The 17,402-nt window shown below is 37.4% G+C and overlaps 1 pseudogene; it reads left to right on the top strand.

The window, feature by feature from the left end:
• Positions 1–8,158: 8,158 nt before the first annotated feature.
• On the top strand, positions 8,159–8,467 carry LOC143535682 (small polypeptide DEVIL 13 pseudogene; annotated as a pseudogene).
• The last annotated feature ends 8,935 nt before the right edge of the window (positions 8,468–17,402 follow it).

The following is a 17,402-nucleotide window of genomic DNA, read 5'->3' as shown; positions in this document are numbered from 1 at the left end:
AAAAAAATAGTTATGAAAATAATGGAGAAAAACAATTAAAAAAACACTACGTTAAAAAGTAGATGGAAAAGAAAAAACACAATTTAGTAAAACACAATGAAGAAAAAACACAATAACCATAACATATGACACAATATAAAGAAAACCCACTAATTTTTTTTCATTTTTATATAGTAATATAGTACTCATGTTAAGATAAAAAACGCTCGTTATTATGATGATTTAAAAAAAAATATCGAATAAAAAAGTTGTGGCCGATTTAAAATGATGGGGGAATAGGCATGTGTAATGCACGTGGAGAGAGAAAATCAACAATATGTGTTATTTTTTTTATGTCATTCCTTCTATTTTATCCTTAATTTTTTCCCAAACTAATCTCAACCTTTCAGATCCAAAATCAATGAACTAGATTCTTTCTTATTCTTCCTGTTAAGATCATACTTCTTATTTTAACCTGACCCTTACTTTTAACTATGTCTATCTCAGTGCTAGTAGTAATAAAATCAACCATTGAAAAGATTATATAAATGGTCCATCCCATAAATAAATTAACAATGAATGGGAAAACAAATAGTGGTTACGTGAAAATCTAAAATCTGAAACATAACATGCAATAATACAATACGCAATTGACATAAAAAGATCTAATAAGTGCGGGTACTGGCAAGGATGATTATACATGAATCATACTCTGGAAAACTTTCTTTTTTATTTTTAATTTTCCTTGGTAATAGAATATGTGCTTTGTATATTTTAATTTTGTTGGTGAATGTTGAAAAAATAAAACTATATAAAAATTTGAATCGTAAGAAATGTACATTGGAATTTCAATAGGTAAGTTTTCACAAACTAAGATAATAAAAAGGAAAGCCCCTATAGGAACTAAATGCCAGACGCCTATATGGGTAGACACGGTTTACAATTGAGTATGAAACTAAAATTACTAATATTGTTCAGCATCCATCCCCCGATCTCAACACCATCATAGACCATTGTTCAAGCGGCCTTCTTCCTATCCATTCCTTTAATTTCTTTATGAGAATCAAATTTACAATATGAAAAGTTTCAATTTATGTTTAGGTATGATTTACATTCTTAGAAATGTAACCATTGTGAGAGAAAATTAACATAGGTAAACTAATATTGAATTGTTTTGATCTTATTTTAATTCATAAAGAATGATTACATGGAATATAAATAGTAGTTAGAGGGTAGCGAACCGAGAATAACTATGGGCTATCTTTTTCTTTTAAAAACATTTTTTTACACAATTGAATACCACTAAACTTGTAATTACAAGGATTTGAACTCACGTCACTTTTGTGATGAGAAATACCAAACGACTATGTAACATTTTGGATTTTTCCAAACCGTATTCGTTTATGAACGAAACATTTTTAGATCTTTAATACTAATAAAAATCAAATAGTTATAAGTAATTAAGTTTCTAATATTCATTTTCTACCCTTTAAGTTCTTAAAGTTAATTATTCTTTGTTTAAACTTTAAAATAGTCAGAAATTGGACATTATAAGAAAGTAGAAGGACCAAAGTTGCCAACATCCAAACTCCAACCATTTTGACAGGAGCACCACATGGTGGGATGGCCCTCCCCCACCGCACGGCGCTATGGGCAAGCTGTTCAGGTCGTTTTGTTTAAAATCGTTTCCTAGTTCGTTTTTGGCCCGAAATCGCTTATTTTTGGACAAAATCAAGTGTTTTAAGCCCCAAGAAGTCCCTCAAAGCCTAGATACATGTCCATATACATTAACCCTTATCCAAGAACGAAATCCTCTGGTTATTCTATTGATTTGATCATTAGGCCCATTCAGTTCTTAAACGAATAAGTTACCATATTTAGTTCGATTTAGTGAATTATATATAAACATATCATTATTTCTTTGCCACAAATCATCCCTAAACCCTAATATACAAATCCCAGCCGTCACCTACCTCTGCCATACTCCATCTTCTTCGGTTTTCACGTTATTGTTGAAGATACAAGTTAAGATGGTTGACTTTGCTTGCTTTAGGACTTTTTACTCATCGTTTCTCTTGATTCTTTCACTTTCCGGGTAAGTTGTAAATATAGGAATCGTTCATACATATTCCCTAGTCAATAAAATTCAATCAATTTTAGTGGTTGAAGGGTGTTGACTGGTCAATTCGCTTAAAACCCGTTAAAGGGAAAAACAGTCAACAAGTTTGACTTTACGTTTTCTCATGCTTCTGGTCGGATTCAACGTTCAGTCCAGAATACTTTAATTCTCGTAACGTGATTTTAAGGCTGCTGACCAAAACCCGAATCCCGACTTGTTGTCCGGATTATGGTCAGTACCAGCTCGCTTAAATCTTAAATATAACATAACCGGAGTTCTAGACGTCCGTTTGGATTGATTCCAGCGGCATTAAGTTCATTTTTACTTATATTATCATATCTCAAAGTTTCAAATTCTGATCATTAATCTCGTTCGACGCGTAGTGAACGACTCTCTTAATCGTTAGTTCGTTTATCTTAATTACAAATCACTTGCCTTTAATCTAAGGTGAGTTTGATCATTCCCTTTTTCATACACTGTTTTCAAACGTTTTGGGGACATATGCATACTTACTTGTATTTTCTATCCTATATATAAACACAAACTCGCAAACATAATCAGTGTGTGAATATCAGTTGAATGCTATTTGCTATTGCTACATGTTTAATTGTTTACTTGACAACATTCGGAGAGGTCCAACATATCCCCTTGTATAGGGTTCTCATCAGTATGATTATACGACCGTCTTAGTAACCGAAGCCCGATTCGCTTGGCGAATGTAAACCGACAATTTTAGTCATTGTAATCAATGCCCGATTCGGTTGGCAACGATTCATTGGCACACTAGCACGATTTGGTTATATACATGGTTTGTTAAGGTTTGATTGATTATTACCACATAGATTGGTTTGCGCTTTTAACACTTATCATTTATCTATTTATATATATATATATATATATATATATATATATATATATATATATATATATATATATATATTGTTGTGTCAAAATCTGGTGATCATCTCACTCAACATGTGTTGTTGACAAACTCCATTTTCTACGCATATGCAGGTTGTTTGTATTGAAGATTGAAGTTGGACACTTAAACAAGACCTTAGGATATAAACAAGATAATCATTATTTGACTTACATTCATGTATTTAACTTGTTTGTTATATTTGGATATTGTGTGTATTCTTTTAATAAAATAATTAATTAGATATTGTCACCTTTTATGTATGATAGTATCTTCGAGCTGTGAGCAATCTGATCACGCCCCGGCATTTCTGTCTTAGGTTGGGTGTGACACACTAGACCGCTAAGTCATGAATGATCATCAGTTATCTAAGATTTGAATATTGAACTTAAGCTATTTAAATATTAAATATAATAAATATTAAATGAAAGTATATCTTTAACATTCCCACGCAATCAAAAGGATGCTATCGATGTGCAACTTAGATATGAGATAATCAAATTGAGAAGTAGAACGTCCTTTAGTAAGTATATGCAGAATCTAATGAGTAGTGGTGAGTGATGATATAACAAACCTTGAAAAAGTCATTCAAAATCACGCCCGAATAAGCTATAGATAAACCTTAAGATGCTTGGTGTGCTGATGAAAAATAGGGTTAACATCTAAGTAAGTGGCACCAATGTTGTTACACCAAAAAATAGTTATGATTAAATTTAGGGTTTACACTTTGTGATGGTTAACATGGTAGGTTTTGGAAGGTAGCGATAATGATGATGGTGATTAATGATTGAGCCGAAGACGATTGTCTTGGAGGATGGAGGGTGACTATCATTGATGGTTTTGAGCGTTCAATAGTCGCGGTCATAAAAAGAAATATGATTATAAATATAAAAAATAGTATAATAATATTTAAGAAATTGCTAGTAGTATTATGTAAAAGGTTAAAATTACCATCAGTAACTTGGTCTAATAATAAATGTTTTTAACCTTCAATTAAAATGTTATGACTCTGGCCTCATTTGAAACAAGATATGATAGAAATATTAATATTTTTTTTATTTTTTAAAGAAATGTTACAAAACTGGACTAAAAATTGAAGGAGCTTATTTATAAAAACTTGTTTGTTCTTTTAAATAATAAAAAAAATACAAAGGCACGTTGGCGCCCACATATTATTTAAATAAATGCTCTCTTAATTGAAATAGTAGCAAATAATATCACCCAACAGGTTGACCGGTCAAAATCATTTTTGAGGACAGCCCCCCATCTTCCAATCTTCCATCAATTTAGTCAAAAGATTCTTGAGAAAGCATTCAAACTCACCAAAAATACCATGTGACATTTTATACATAGCAATTTCTCAATTCTTTTAATAACGTTTTCAATTGATAACTTTATCCCGAGTCACACTTACGCGTAAATATTCTGCTAATCAATAAAACCATTTAAATTGTAGTTTTTTTTATTAGATCTTTAAAAGGTTAAAGATGAAAACCTCTAATATCTAGATTCGAGTATAAGACCTCTGTTATAGAAACTCAGTTACTTGGTCTTCAGTTACAATATACCATCTTTCTTTTATAAAATATGAATAACACTATTTTTATATCCAAACATGTGAATTTAGTTAAGTTTTGCCGAATGCAATATATCAAACCATAACACATGGGAATGTCTCTATATGCAAGTTTTATACATAACAATTTCTCAACACTTTTATTAATGTTTTCTGATAACTTTATTTCGAGTCGTACTTATGTGTAAATAACCTACTAGCCAATAAAATCATGTAAATCATAGTTTTGTTGTTTATGATCTTTAAGTGGATTAGAACTTAATTACTTGGTCTTTGGTTACAGACATATAGCATACCTTCTCTATTATAAAATATGAAAGACACTATTGTTGTACCCAGAGTTGTGACTTTACTTAAGTTTTCCCCTAATATCGAACCATAAACTCCGGGATGTCTCTATATGCAACTTTTTAAAATACATTGAATCAAATAATTTTTTTTCTCTTAATCTTATTCTTCTGATAATAAAACAATATAACTTATTTCAAAACATATCTAGAAACATAGAAGAAGTGACATGTTAAACTAGCGGGTAAACATGTTTAACTTGAGTCCGAAATAAAAACACTAACGAGTAAACCTGCTTAACTCGAGTCAGCAATAGAAACACGCATGTACACACGTACACTTACACACATAAAGTGTGAATGTGGGTGCATTATGATGTACTATTGTGTGGGTAAATGGGTCCACAAACATCACCCGAAATGTCTTGCATATGGGCATTGGATGCTTTTAATTTCTATGTGAAAACATTTAATCAAGAGTTTGGTTTGGCTTCAAAACTCAGATTTATTCTCACTATTTCAAACTTTGGTCTGACACTGCAGCATGTGCACGTGAATATTGCAATCCCAGTTGATACCCCACCACACCCAACCCAACTCTAAGTGATTGTCGAATACATTACCATATTGGTCTTGTACCACCATGTTCTAACGATGTTTCAATTCGGGTGTTTAAACTTCCGGCTAACAAAAATCAAGCTGTTTGGAGCACCGTTTCGAGAAAAATTTTACATCAATCGACTCGTATTTTTCTTTCGATAAAAAACCCTAAAACATCAGTCTGAAAACAAAATTCTCTAAGGTGAAATTATAATCGACAACCTAAAAAAGATAGAATTAATAAAATCCAAATTTTCTTTCTTTAATAATATAGTTATGTAACATAACAAATATCTATGTATTTATACTAGTTAAAACTTAGAAGACTAATATGTTTTCTTTAAGAACTATGTGTTATTTACTTCAACATAGTATAACTTGATCAACATATATAACTCATTTATTAAACGAGCAAAATTGTGCATACCCCGATACCCAAAATCTAATTATTTTCATATTGTTTCATTTTAGAACAATGCAATGTGCACCTGTAACCAGGGCCAGAAAACAATCAAAGGATTAGTGGTAGTGCAATTAATCAATCTACTATATATAACAGAAAACTACAGCTCATTCAATTCTCTTCCCAAAGGTATTGTCTTTTCCATGTTTCTACTGCTACCCTCATTGTCTTCTTTCAACTCAAATATATATTATGCTTCAGCTAGCTGTAACCACATCCATTATTATTTTACTTTTTTTTATTTTTTTAAATATTTTCTTTAGTCAGGTAATTTCATCAACAATTATAAAAAACTACTGCAGTAATTCTTACAAAAATCAGTGAAGTAAATATAACAAAGTTACTGTGGTGGTAATAATAATAATAATAATAATGAAATTTGAATGAGATATTTATGTGATTAAAGAAAATAATAATAATAATAATAATAATAATAATAATAATAATTTAAAAATAACTGTATGAATAAATAAATGGAAACAAAGTACCATGGTTACTTGGTTAGCAGTCCTCCAGAAAGGTTGCAATTGTTTAATGAACACCGATCTCCTGCCCAATATTATTTGTTGAAATATATGTATGTGTCATAAAAGCGTACTTATACTTCATGCAGTAAAACTTGTACATTGTACTAAATTATATGATATCTAGGATGTGAAAAGTGTCTTTAGAAATTGGTTTTGGAATTTAGGGTTGAAGATTACATTAAGGAGAATCTTGATTTTTGTGACTCACTATAATTGTTATAATACTTGCTAAATGGGTTTGCATGGTAAAATGTTACGAAATAGTAAGTTTTATTTGGCAATTTTACAATAACTATTTGACTTTTGGTTATGTTATACTTCATTTATGTATCTTATAAAAATTTAGTCAATCCTCCCATCTAGCCTCCCTTAGTTGAAATGGTTAGTTCTCAATTCAAAACGGTAAAAATAACCAAAGAAAAGTTTTAGCTAATCACTAAAATCGTTGATTATATTTAATTTCCTTAAGTCATTTAGTTAATTGTATTTGCATGAAACCAAAGAAAAGTTTGGTTAAACATTTATATAAGATGTGGAGCGTGTGATCATCCCCAACTGTGATCAACACTAGCTGAACGAGGCATCAATAATCACGTTATCGCTAATAGAGTTCTTTGATGATAGGGTTCTTGTTGATAGTAACCAAACTCACTATCAATCATTTTAGTAGTTACAGAGCGACAAAGTAGCGAACGTTGTATTAAGATGCTACTGCGTTTCAAATTATCGACAACTCATGTGGTCTGCATGAATGACATAAAGTTGCATTGAAAAGATCTTCAACATTATTCGAAATAAGTAGCAAGTTGCTACTTCTTGCAACTTGGTTGCTAACTATCGTTAGCAACATTGAAGAAAAGTGTTTCAAACTATTTACTATCTATATCTTTCAAACTATTACACTATCTATAGCTTTCAAACTATTTTTTTTTTAAATTGGTAGCTACTTTGTCTTTAAGTAACTAATAAGCTAAATCGCAACTAAGATGCAGTGCCATCTTGTAATTGGATAGGATCTTATAACTTTTGTAGCTGCTTGCTACCGAATGAAGTTCTTAATTGCAACAATGACACCCCAATTGCTTGCGATGGTCATCCCGACCATTGGTTCAACATCTCAAGGATCGATCATCTGGTCGAGTTTCATTAATTGATTTCATTATAATTTTATAGAGAAGAACTTCTCGTATTTAAGGAAAACACTTTTATATGTTATCCGATTACTAATGTCATTAGGCACAATTTCATACATGATTCAGAAAGTTATCGAATTCATATTCAAAGTCTAAAAGCTACACCTTAACATTTGCATGGGTAACATGTTTGCCGAAATAGAAAAGAATTTGATATTTTTTGAAGTTTGAAAATATTTTGGAACTAACAACCAAAGACGTCTGATTTCAAAAAAATGGGTTGAAAAATATTCTATAAGTTTCAATAAATCTCTGATTTTAAGAAATGGACAACACCACACTTGTCACTGTATTTAACTATTTTTCAAAACATTTTTAGAAAAAATAATTCAATTTTCTTTTCAAACTATTTTACTATTTATAGCTTTCCAGCACCTCACTTCATCTCACACTATCCCCCTCTCTCTCCACAATCTCTCTCTCTCTCTCACTATCTCTAGAATTAGTATACAGAAATCAAATCATATCCAAATCAGTATAATTATTAAGCACTGCATGGATAAGAAGTGGAAGCTATCAAAAGAAGATCCATGCACTCATTCATCAAAATCATCATCATTTTTAAGAAGCATGTCACATAAAAGCTCCACAAAATCACCTCTTTTGAGATCATTTTCACAAAAGAGTTCATCACAGAAGAACATCACCAAGTCACCATGTGATCTTACAAGAAGCTCATCACTAAAATGCTCATACTTCACTAGGAAATGTGGTCATTTGGCAAAGGAACAGAAGGCAAGATTCTATATTGTCAAACGTTGTGTTACAATGTTGGTATGTTGGAAAAAACATGGAGACTCTTGATTATTTTTTTCTAGGTTTTTTGTGGTTTTCATTATGTCTTTTCTTCCAGTTGAGAGATGGATCTGATTTGGGTTTTTAAAATATAAAAAATTAAAAACCCTATGTTTTTTCTGCCATCCCATAAGAAAAAAAGAAGAAGAAGAAATCATTATAAGATTTGTTTGTTATTTTTTTTTTTTTCATTTTCTTGTTTATGTGATTAATTAGATTCTACTTCAAATGGAATCATATATAGTAGGCAACTTGAAGAGTGCACATGCAATGATGCTACAAAAGAAGGAAGACATTAATGTACCATATAATTAATATATATTATATATACATATAGATTTTTAATATATATATTTGCTCTATGCTTTAGCCTACTGTCTTTAATCATCTTAGTGTCTCATGTACTACTGCTATACATATATGCATCTAACATTCTAGTTTTAATCTCATATCTAAGTAGTAAATAAAAAGGATGTTAGGGCTCATAGTCATAATTAACTCATACAAAATGTCTGATCTTAAATGCCACTCACTCATTTAATACGTTGGTTGTGAATACATTTTTCTAATGACAAATTACTACACCATTTATGTCTAATATACCTGAATATTCACTATTTAGGAGGGACTACACCTTAACAAACACCTTGATATCATCGGTATTGATTGTTGATATAATTACGTGAGGGGAGTACTTTAACTTAAAGTTAACCATACTCGGTGTTGGATAATCCAAAACTGTGTTGACTCAGGGAAAAGTTTTTACTTGGACAATCAAAAGTCTAAAACTAAAACTATAAGCTCGTCATAAGTAGGAGCAGACAATAGTAGTTGTATATAAAGGACAAATCATATATATGTTTGCTTCATTTACACCAGCATATGGTTTTTCTAAGTAAACTTCACATTTAATCATGCTCGGATTGGGTTATCCAAAGGTGAGTTAACTAACTCGTGAGCAATTTTTACTTTGAGTAATAAAAGATAAATATGTGAGCTTATCGTAATTATAACATTATAAGAGACAATATCAGTTGGTAAAAGATTGAATATTTATATGTTTAATTGGTATTTAGGCCGATATAAGAGACCAGCTAGCCAACTAGGTAAGAGACATTTATATCTTAGAGAGGAAGTTCCAGGTTCAAACAAATAGAATTATTGATGTAAAGTGTAACGAGAATAACATTTGTGGTTAGAAAAACTTAATTTTCATTGGTACACGTTTTGATTTTTTTGTAAACAAACTTTGGGGTTGAAGAGGTATGCACCCGCCTTAACATCGAGCGGGGCGGGTCAACCCACAAGATATAGACAAGAGGCTTGAAATCAGGATGTCATGAAGACACAAAGCCAAAACCTATGCGCGTGGCGCATATCACATATGCTCACGCATATCACATATGTTCACGCATCACATGTGCTCACGCGTATCACATATGCTCACGCATATCACATTTGCGCGTGGCGCATCTGCGCGTGGCGCATATCACATATGCTCACGCATATTACATATGCTTGCGCATATCACATCTGCGCATGAAACATCTGCGCGTGAGAATAAAGAGAAGACCTCGCGCATCCCCAGGATTGGCGCATATCACACATGCACATAATCAACCACGTCCTTATCCAAATCAGGATAAGGACAACCATGATTGTGCTCATCAGACAACCTTCCAGAAGGTATCATTTAAGGAATAAAGAATATGCTGATGTTGACAGCTGCCAATGAAGGGTGGACAACTCAGCAAAACCCATGTGCTACCACGTGATTGCACATGGGTCAGGTGAAATACCTTGGTCAGAGAATAATCAATGAAAAAGCACCAGGTGTCCTAAGGACACGTGGCGCGAAGCAATAGGAGGAGGCCAAAAAGGCCCTAATTGGGTCTGAGCCCAATCATTGGAAACCCTAATACTATAAATACCACACCACCTCCACAAGGGGAGGCAAGCAAAAAAATACATTCTAAGTCCTTACTCACTTTCAGATTATTATTATCTTCTCCTACAATATCTTATTCTCACACCGGAGGGTTACCCCAAAGAGGACCCCTCTGTCCCTTTCTGATGGGTAAGTTCACGGTGCTGCTCGTTTTGTAGGTGGAAGAATTCATACTCCGGAAAACCATCGGTAGTATAGCACACTCATACCCGAGGAAAGTTGATCGTCTACTAGTAAGTCGATCCACGTTTCTTCATTGGCGCCATCACCTGTTACAACGGCAACAAAACCACTATCTCATCAGTTCTCTCTGAAAATCTTCACCATGGTTTCCGGTGTTCGAAACAGCGATCAAGTTCTGGAGGATAATGAGCTTGAGGATGTTAATGAGGGACATCAGTTTCTGAGGGCGCCGCGTGATACTGCGCGCACCACCAGTAACCATCCCTTCATCACAACACCTCATAGCCAGACTGAAACTCCTCCAGACGATCTCACGTTCCAAAATCTGACTGGTGCAAAACAAAAGGGACCAATGGGTCCGGAAGTTGAAACCAATGACCCTAAAGAATGGCTCATAAACGAACAACGGCGTTTAATGGACAAATACAATGAGCTGGTCAAACACAAAAAGTTAGCCGACTTAACACAAAGGCTCGCATTTGATAAACAAACCATTCAGGGAACAACAAAAAGGGCGCGCGCGCCGGAAGATGGTCACTCTGTTCACACCGAACACACTGATGTTAGTGATGAGCAAGAGGTGCACAGCATGAGGAAGACGCGAGATACTCATGCAGGAGGTTCACAGCTTCGCGCGCACATGAACATAGCGCCTGGAGCCAAAGTTGATATGGATCTATACATACCGTACAACCCACAAGCGAAAGGGCAAGTGGACGTAACCACACCATATAGGCCAGCCATCTTGGTGAAGCATTCAAAATTCACTGAGCGCATTGCGAAGGCTCCCATTCAACACAAAACCAAGATGCCAAGTGGTCTAGGCAAGTACGATGGTACAACAGATCCAGATGATTTCTTACAAGGTTTTTACAACACTGGAAACCTAGAAAGCTGGACGATGCCAACAGGTGTCACATGTTTGCTCGCTGCCTCACGGGCGCAGCGCGTGTCTGGTTCGAAAGCTTGCCGACAGGACAAATCGATGGGTTCGAAGAGCTATTGGAGAAGTTCCAGGCTCACTTTGTACAGCAGCGCAGACACACGCGCGACCCCGATGACATCATGCACTGCGTGCGCAGGAATGATGAAACCATTGAAGACTACATAACTCGTTTCAATCAGGAATCTCTTGCAATTGGAGGTATCACTGAACAACTCTTGCGCGTGGCCTTTATACAAGGTGCGCGCAGTGATCAACTCCGCAGAGCTCTCGTGAGCAGAGATGGCATGCCAACCACTTGGGCTAAGCTTATGGAAGCATCGCGAGTCTTCGCGCGAAATGAAAAACAAATTGCTCAAGACAGAGCAAGAGATAGAGGGCATAAAACAGAAGCACCACGCAACAATGAAAGGAGGGGCAAACAAAACTCCGTATTGTCCAGGTTGCAACAAACCAGTTATTCTCCCGCAGAAAAGCAAGCGCAACCAAGTTCACCCCAGCCCCAAAAAGACATTCGTAATCGCGGAGAAGGTGACAAGAGGGAAGGCGGCAGAGAGCCTAACAGACCTCTACCAAGAATATGGACTCCCCTCACCAAAACGCCTTCGCAAGTGTTAAGCACAGAGAATGTCCAGTTTAAAAGCCCCAAGCCATTACTCCGTAAGGGACCACCAAACAGTGGCAAATATTGTGAGTTTCACAAGTCCACAGGGCACAACACCGATGCATGCCACCATTTGAAGGATGCGATTGAAAGAGATGTGAAATCAGGCAAGTTGGCTCACCTGGTGAAAAACCCAAGACCAGAGAATGAACAATCAGACGGAGCCTCAGCCAGTAAAAAATTCAAAAGAATCTGTGTAGCTGAAGGAGGAAGGCAAGGGAAAATATCGAGGAAGAGAAGCGCGCAAGTCCAAGGGGATTGGCGCGAGCAACAAGTAATCTTCCCAAGAATTAGAGGAGGCCCGTCTATCAGCAGTCCTCTAGTCATCACTACACACATCGCTCATTATGAGGTGTCAAAAGTCCTGGTGGACACCGGCAGTGAATCAGACATCATGTATGAGCAATGTTTCAGGAAGTTGGATCCAGCAGACCAAGCAAGGCTCGAAATTGTGAATGCACCAATCTCGGGTGTCTCAAATGAAATTATTCACCCCCTAGGTCAGATACAATTCGAACTAACTATGGGGGATGAGAAACACAAGCGAGCTGAAATTGTCAACTTCTTGGTCTTGCCCACCACTTCATGCCATAATATGATCTTGGGTAGAGGAACGATTGCCCAATTCAAAGCCATACCGTCACCAGCGCACGGCGCGTTGGGGTTCCCAACACCAACAGGAGTAACATTTGTATACCGAGATCACTTGTGCGCAGTAACAAGTATACCGCGAGAAGGGAGAATGAAGCTTCCAATGGCAAACAACGCGCCAGAGGAATGGATTCTCAACTCAAAATTCCCAGAACAAACAATCACAATTGGAGCTACGATATCAGATGACACAAGGGTGAGAATGAAAAGACTGCTCACAACGTATATATCGGTCTTCGCGTGGCAACATTCTGATATGACTGGGGTTCCGCGAGACCTGGCGCAGCATTCTCTCAACACATTCAAGTCTGTAGAGCCAATTGCTCAAAAGAAAAGAGTCATGGGGGATGAGAAGGCAAAGGCCATGAATGAGCAAGTAGAAGATCTACTGCGCGCAAATATCATCCGCCCAATACGATACCAAACATGGGTAGCCAATCCTGTGATGGTAAAGAAGAGCAATGGTCATGGAGAATGTGCATTGATTTCAAGGACCTCAACAAAGCGTGTCCAAAAGATTGTTACCCCCTCCCAAACATTGACGCGAAGGTGGACTCTGTGGCGCCATTTAAGCTCAAATGTTTCCTGGATGCCTATAAGGGCTATCACCAAATTCAAATGGCACCACAAGATGAGGACAAGACTGCCTTCAGAACTGACAAGGGTGTTTTCTGTTACACAAAAATGCCCTTTGGTTTGAAGAATGCAGGAGCCACTTACCAAAGACTCATGGATGCGGTTTTCAACGAGCAAATTGGAAGAAACTTAGAAGTCTACGTGGATGATTTGGTGATTAAAAGCAGGGAGGAAAAACAAATGCTCAAAGACATCGAAGAAACCCTTTGGCACCTAAAGGAAGTAAACATGAAGCTCAACCCGAGCAAATGCACATTCGGCGTAGAAGAAGGGAAATTTCTCGGTGTAATAGTCACCAAGGATGGTTTCAAGGTGAACCTAGAGAAGGTGGAGGCTATCCTTGACATGCCCTCACCATCCACCATGAAGGAAGTTCAAAAGTTGAATGGCAGATTGGTATCAATTAACAGGTTCCTAGCAAACCATGCAAGCAAATCTACCCCATTCGTTAACACATTGAGAAATTGCTAAAAGAAAAGCCAATTCAAGTGGACGCCTGAGGCCGAGCAAGCTTTCAATGAGATAAAAGAATGTCTGATAAATCTGCCTGCGCTCACAGCTCCACTTCCTGGTGAAACTTTAACGTTGTACCTGTCAGCAGGAGAGCGCGCCATTGGCGCAGTATTACTGGTGGATCGCAAAGGAATCCAAACACCAATTTATTATGTAAGTCGGGTGCTGACAGATCCTGAGACGCGCTACACCATCATAGAAAAGTTAGTTTTATCACTAACGCATGCGTCGCGCAAGCTTCACAGATATTTCAATGGTCATCCTATTGAAGTCCTGACTGGTTACAACATCCAGCAAGTCTTGCGGCGTCCCGCGCTCTCAGGAAGGCTGACAAAATGGGCGCTGGAATTAGGAGAGCACACGATCGCCTATAAGCCTCGTCTAGCAATCAAGGGACAAGTCTTAGCTGATTTCATCGCAGAAATCCCTGAAGGAAAAGTTGAAGAGGCTCAGCGCGAATTAGACCCTCCGCAAGCCAATAATGAAGAAAACGTTTGGAGATTATTCACTGACGGAGCTTCAAACAACGAAGGGTCCGGCGCAGGCCTCAAGCTGGTGGATCCAGAAAATCATGAGTATACTTACGCAATCAGGTTGGATTTCAAGAGCATCAACAATGAAGCTGAGTATGAAGCCCTGCTGGCTGGTTTGCGCATCGCGCACAAGTTCGGAGTCAAAAAGCTAGAGGCTCATGTAGATTCATACCTGGTAGCAGCGCAAGTCAATGGCCTTTATGATGCCAAGGAGAACACCATGCCTCTGTATCTAGAGCAGGCGAAAAAACTCATCGAACAATTTGAATCTTTCAGAATCATACACATTCCGCGCAGTGAAAATAAGTCTGCCGACGCGCTGAGCAAGATGGCATCAACCAGCTTCGATCACTTTGGCAAAGATGTCAGGGTGGAAGTAATGAGCAACCCGTCGGCGGGAGCGAAGTCTGTCCTTGTAATTCATACAACACCTTCATCATGGATAACTCCAATAATGGAATTCTTGAATGAGGGAAAGGTACCGGACGATCGCGCACAGGCGAGGAAGATAAGGCACAAGTCGCAAAACTACGAACTTCTTGATGGTACGTTATATCGACGCTCTTATCTTGGACCGCTCATGAAATGCCTGGATGCTGAGGAAGTAAGGTATGTGATCAGAGAGATACACGAAGGAATCTGTGGAATACATGCTGGCCCGCGCATGGTGGTTGCCAAGGCAATGAACGCATGTTACTATTGGCCAGGCATGTACTTGGACGCATTAAAAGAGATCCAAAAATGCAAAGCGTGTCAGAGCTATGCGCCAAACACCATGCGGCCAAAGAACAACTTGATTCCGGTGACCTCTGCATGGCCTTTCCACAAGTGGGCAATCGATATTGTGGGTCCCTTACCACAAGCGCAAGGGCGGTTAAAATTTTTGGTAGTGGCAGTAGATTATTTCACAAAATGGGTTGAAGCCAAGCCACTGGCAAAAATCACAGCCGAGGCAATGAAGCAATTTATTTGAAGCCACATCATATGCCGTTTTGGCCTGCCCATGGAAATTGTGAGCGACAATGGCAAACAATTCACTGACAAGAAGATATCCAGTTGGCTCAAAGAATTGCGCGTCAGCCAGGTCTTCACTTCAGTATACCACCCTCAAGGGAATGGCCAAGTGGAGCGCGCGAATCAAAGCTTGCTGAATGGGCTGAAGAAAAGGTTGGAGGGAGAATCCCATGCATGGGTCGAGGAGTTACCTAATGTCTTGTGGGCGCACAGGACATTAAGCAAAACCAGCAATGGCGAGTCCCCGTTCAGCCTAACCTTTGGAACGGAGGCTATGATTCCAGCAGAGATTGGATGCCCATCCTATAGAGTGCTCATGATGAGTAAAAAAGACAACGAGCAAGAAAGGAGGTTGGATCTCAACTTACTTGAAGGGCGCAGAGAGGCGGCTATCATCAGTGAAGCCAAATACAAGAAAAAACTAGAAAAATATTACAATCAGCGCGTGAAAGAATGCCACTTCAAGAAGAATGATTTTGTCCTTCGGAACAATGAAGCTAGTCGCGCAATACCCCCGGGAAAGATGTCTCCCAACTGGGAGGGACCTTATCAAGTCTCGGAAGAATTGGGAAAAGGCGCATACGCTTTAAAAGATTTGAATGGAAAGAAAATCCCGCGCACATGGAACGCAGCACAGCTTAGAAAATGTTTCATGTAAAAGTTGTCAAGTTTGTAATCAAGGCCCTTTAAGCCATTATGAATAATGATGCGCGCTATTTTCTCTTAATGTGTGTTCTATTACCTTTTGCATACATGTTTCACACTTCCCTTTATTAATTTTGAGCAATATGACAACATTGTATTGACATCAAACTAAAAATAAAACGAAGTAAAACATACATGCGCGAGCTTCAAGCTCAAACGCGTTAACGAGTTTTAACTCTAAAACGTCGGGGCCTTAGCCCAATAATATGAGCCTTAGATCAAATCACTCACAACATCCATCCTACATGCTGCGCAGCTAGACCATAAAAGTACCTAAGCACAACTAAGGCAAAGCATATGCCAAAACATAGTTGTTAAGGTCTCAGGTCGAGGTCGCGCATGGGATTATAATGGATATCAGAGTAACACATACTGACACGTAAAGGCTAAAAAACTCATTCATAATTCCCTATAATAAATGCGCGATAACGTCGCGCAAAGGAGGAATAATAAAGTGCCAAGGCACGTGTCAGCATATTCAGAATATTGCAAAATAACTTGAAATGTGACAACTGTTAAGGATTAAATAAAATAATTTCCTTACAGCCTTGTCCAAGTTTCAATGTGTAAGCATACCTTATATTCAACGAGCACAAACATGCAATATAAAGAGATGAATTGGGAATGCGCAAGATGCGAATAAGGGAAAAACAAAATTTCATTCCAAAACATAGAAGTTTACAAATTTACAAAATGATGAGATAAAAACTACAAACAAAAAAAAAACATGAAGGGCTTTTCAAGTCTCTATATCAACATCAGCCTCTTCATCGCCCTCATCATTACCTCCTCCCTCAGCATCTGGCGCAGCCCGCTCCTCGTCATCTCCAAACTTACCATAATCAAGCTGTTCGTCATGAATGGAGTCGTCTTCTATCACGATAGTGTCAAGAGTAGGTCCTTTGGCCACGCCAGAGCCGCTAGCAGAGGCAGCATTGCCCGCGCCATCATCGCTGCTACCAGTCCATTCACATTCGTCAAGTAATTTCTTTAGCGCGCCAAGATCGGGCTGGTCAGCAAGCGCGGCTATCTGCAAGTCACAAGGAAAAGTATGAGTACAAAAGATTAGGAAAATAAGTCAAGGTAAACTCATTAAGGTTAAAATACATGCTCAAGGATGGGAATCGGAGTATTCAAGTACTTCTCCCCCACCT

This window comes from Bidens hawaiensis, unplaced genomic scaffold, assembly GCF_021521415.1.
Source record: "Bidens hawaiensis isolate Kalapana, Puna unplaced genomic scaffold, B.hawaiensis_p1.1 tig00010570_1, whole genome shotgun sequence".
Classification (NCBI taxonomy): domain Eukaryota; kingdom Viridiplantae; phylum Streptophyta; class Magnoliopsida; order Asterales; family Asteraceae; genus Bidens; species Bidens hawaiensis.
Note: the sequence above shows the minus strand (reverse complement) of the source record. Positions and strands in the feature narration are given on the sequence as shown.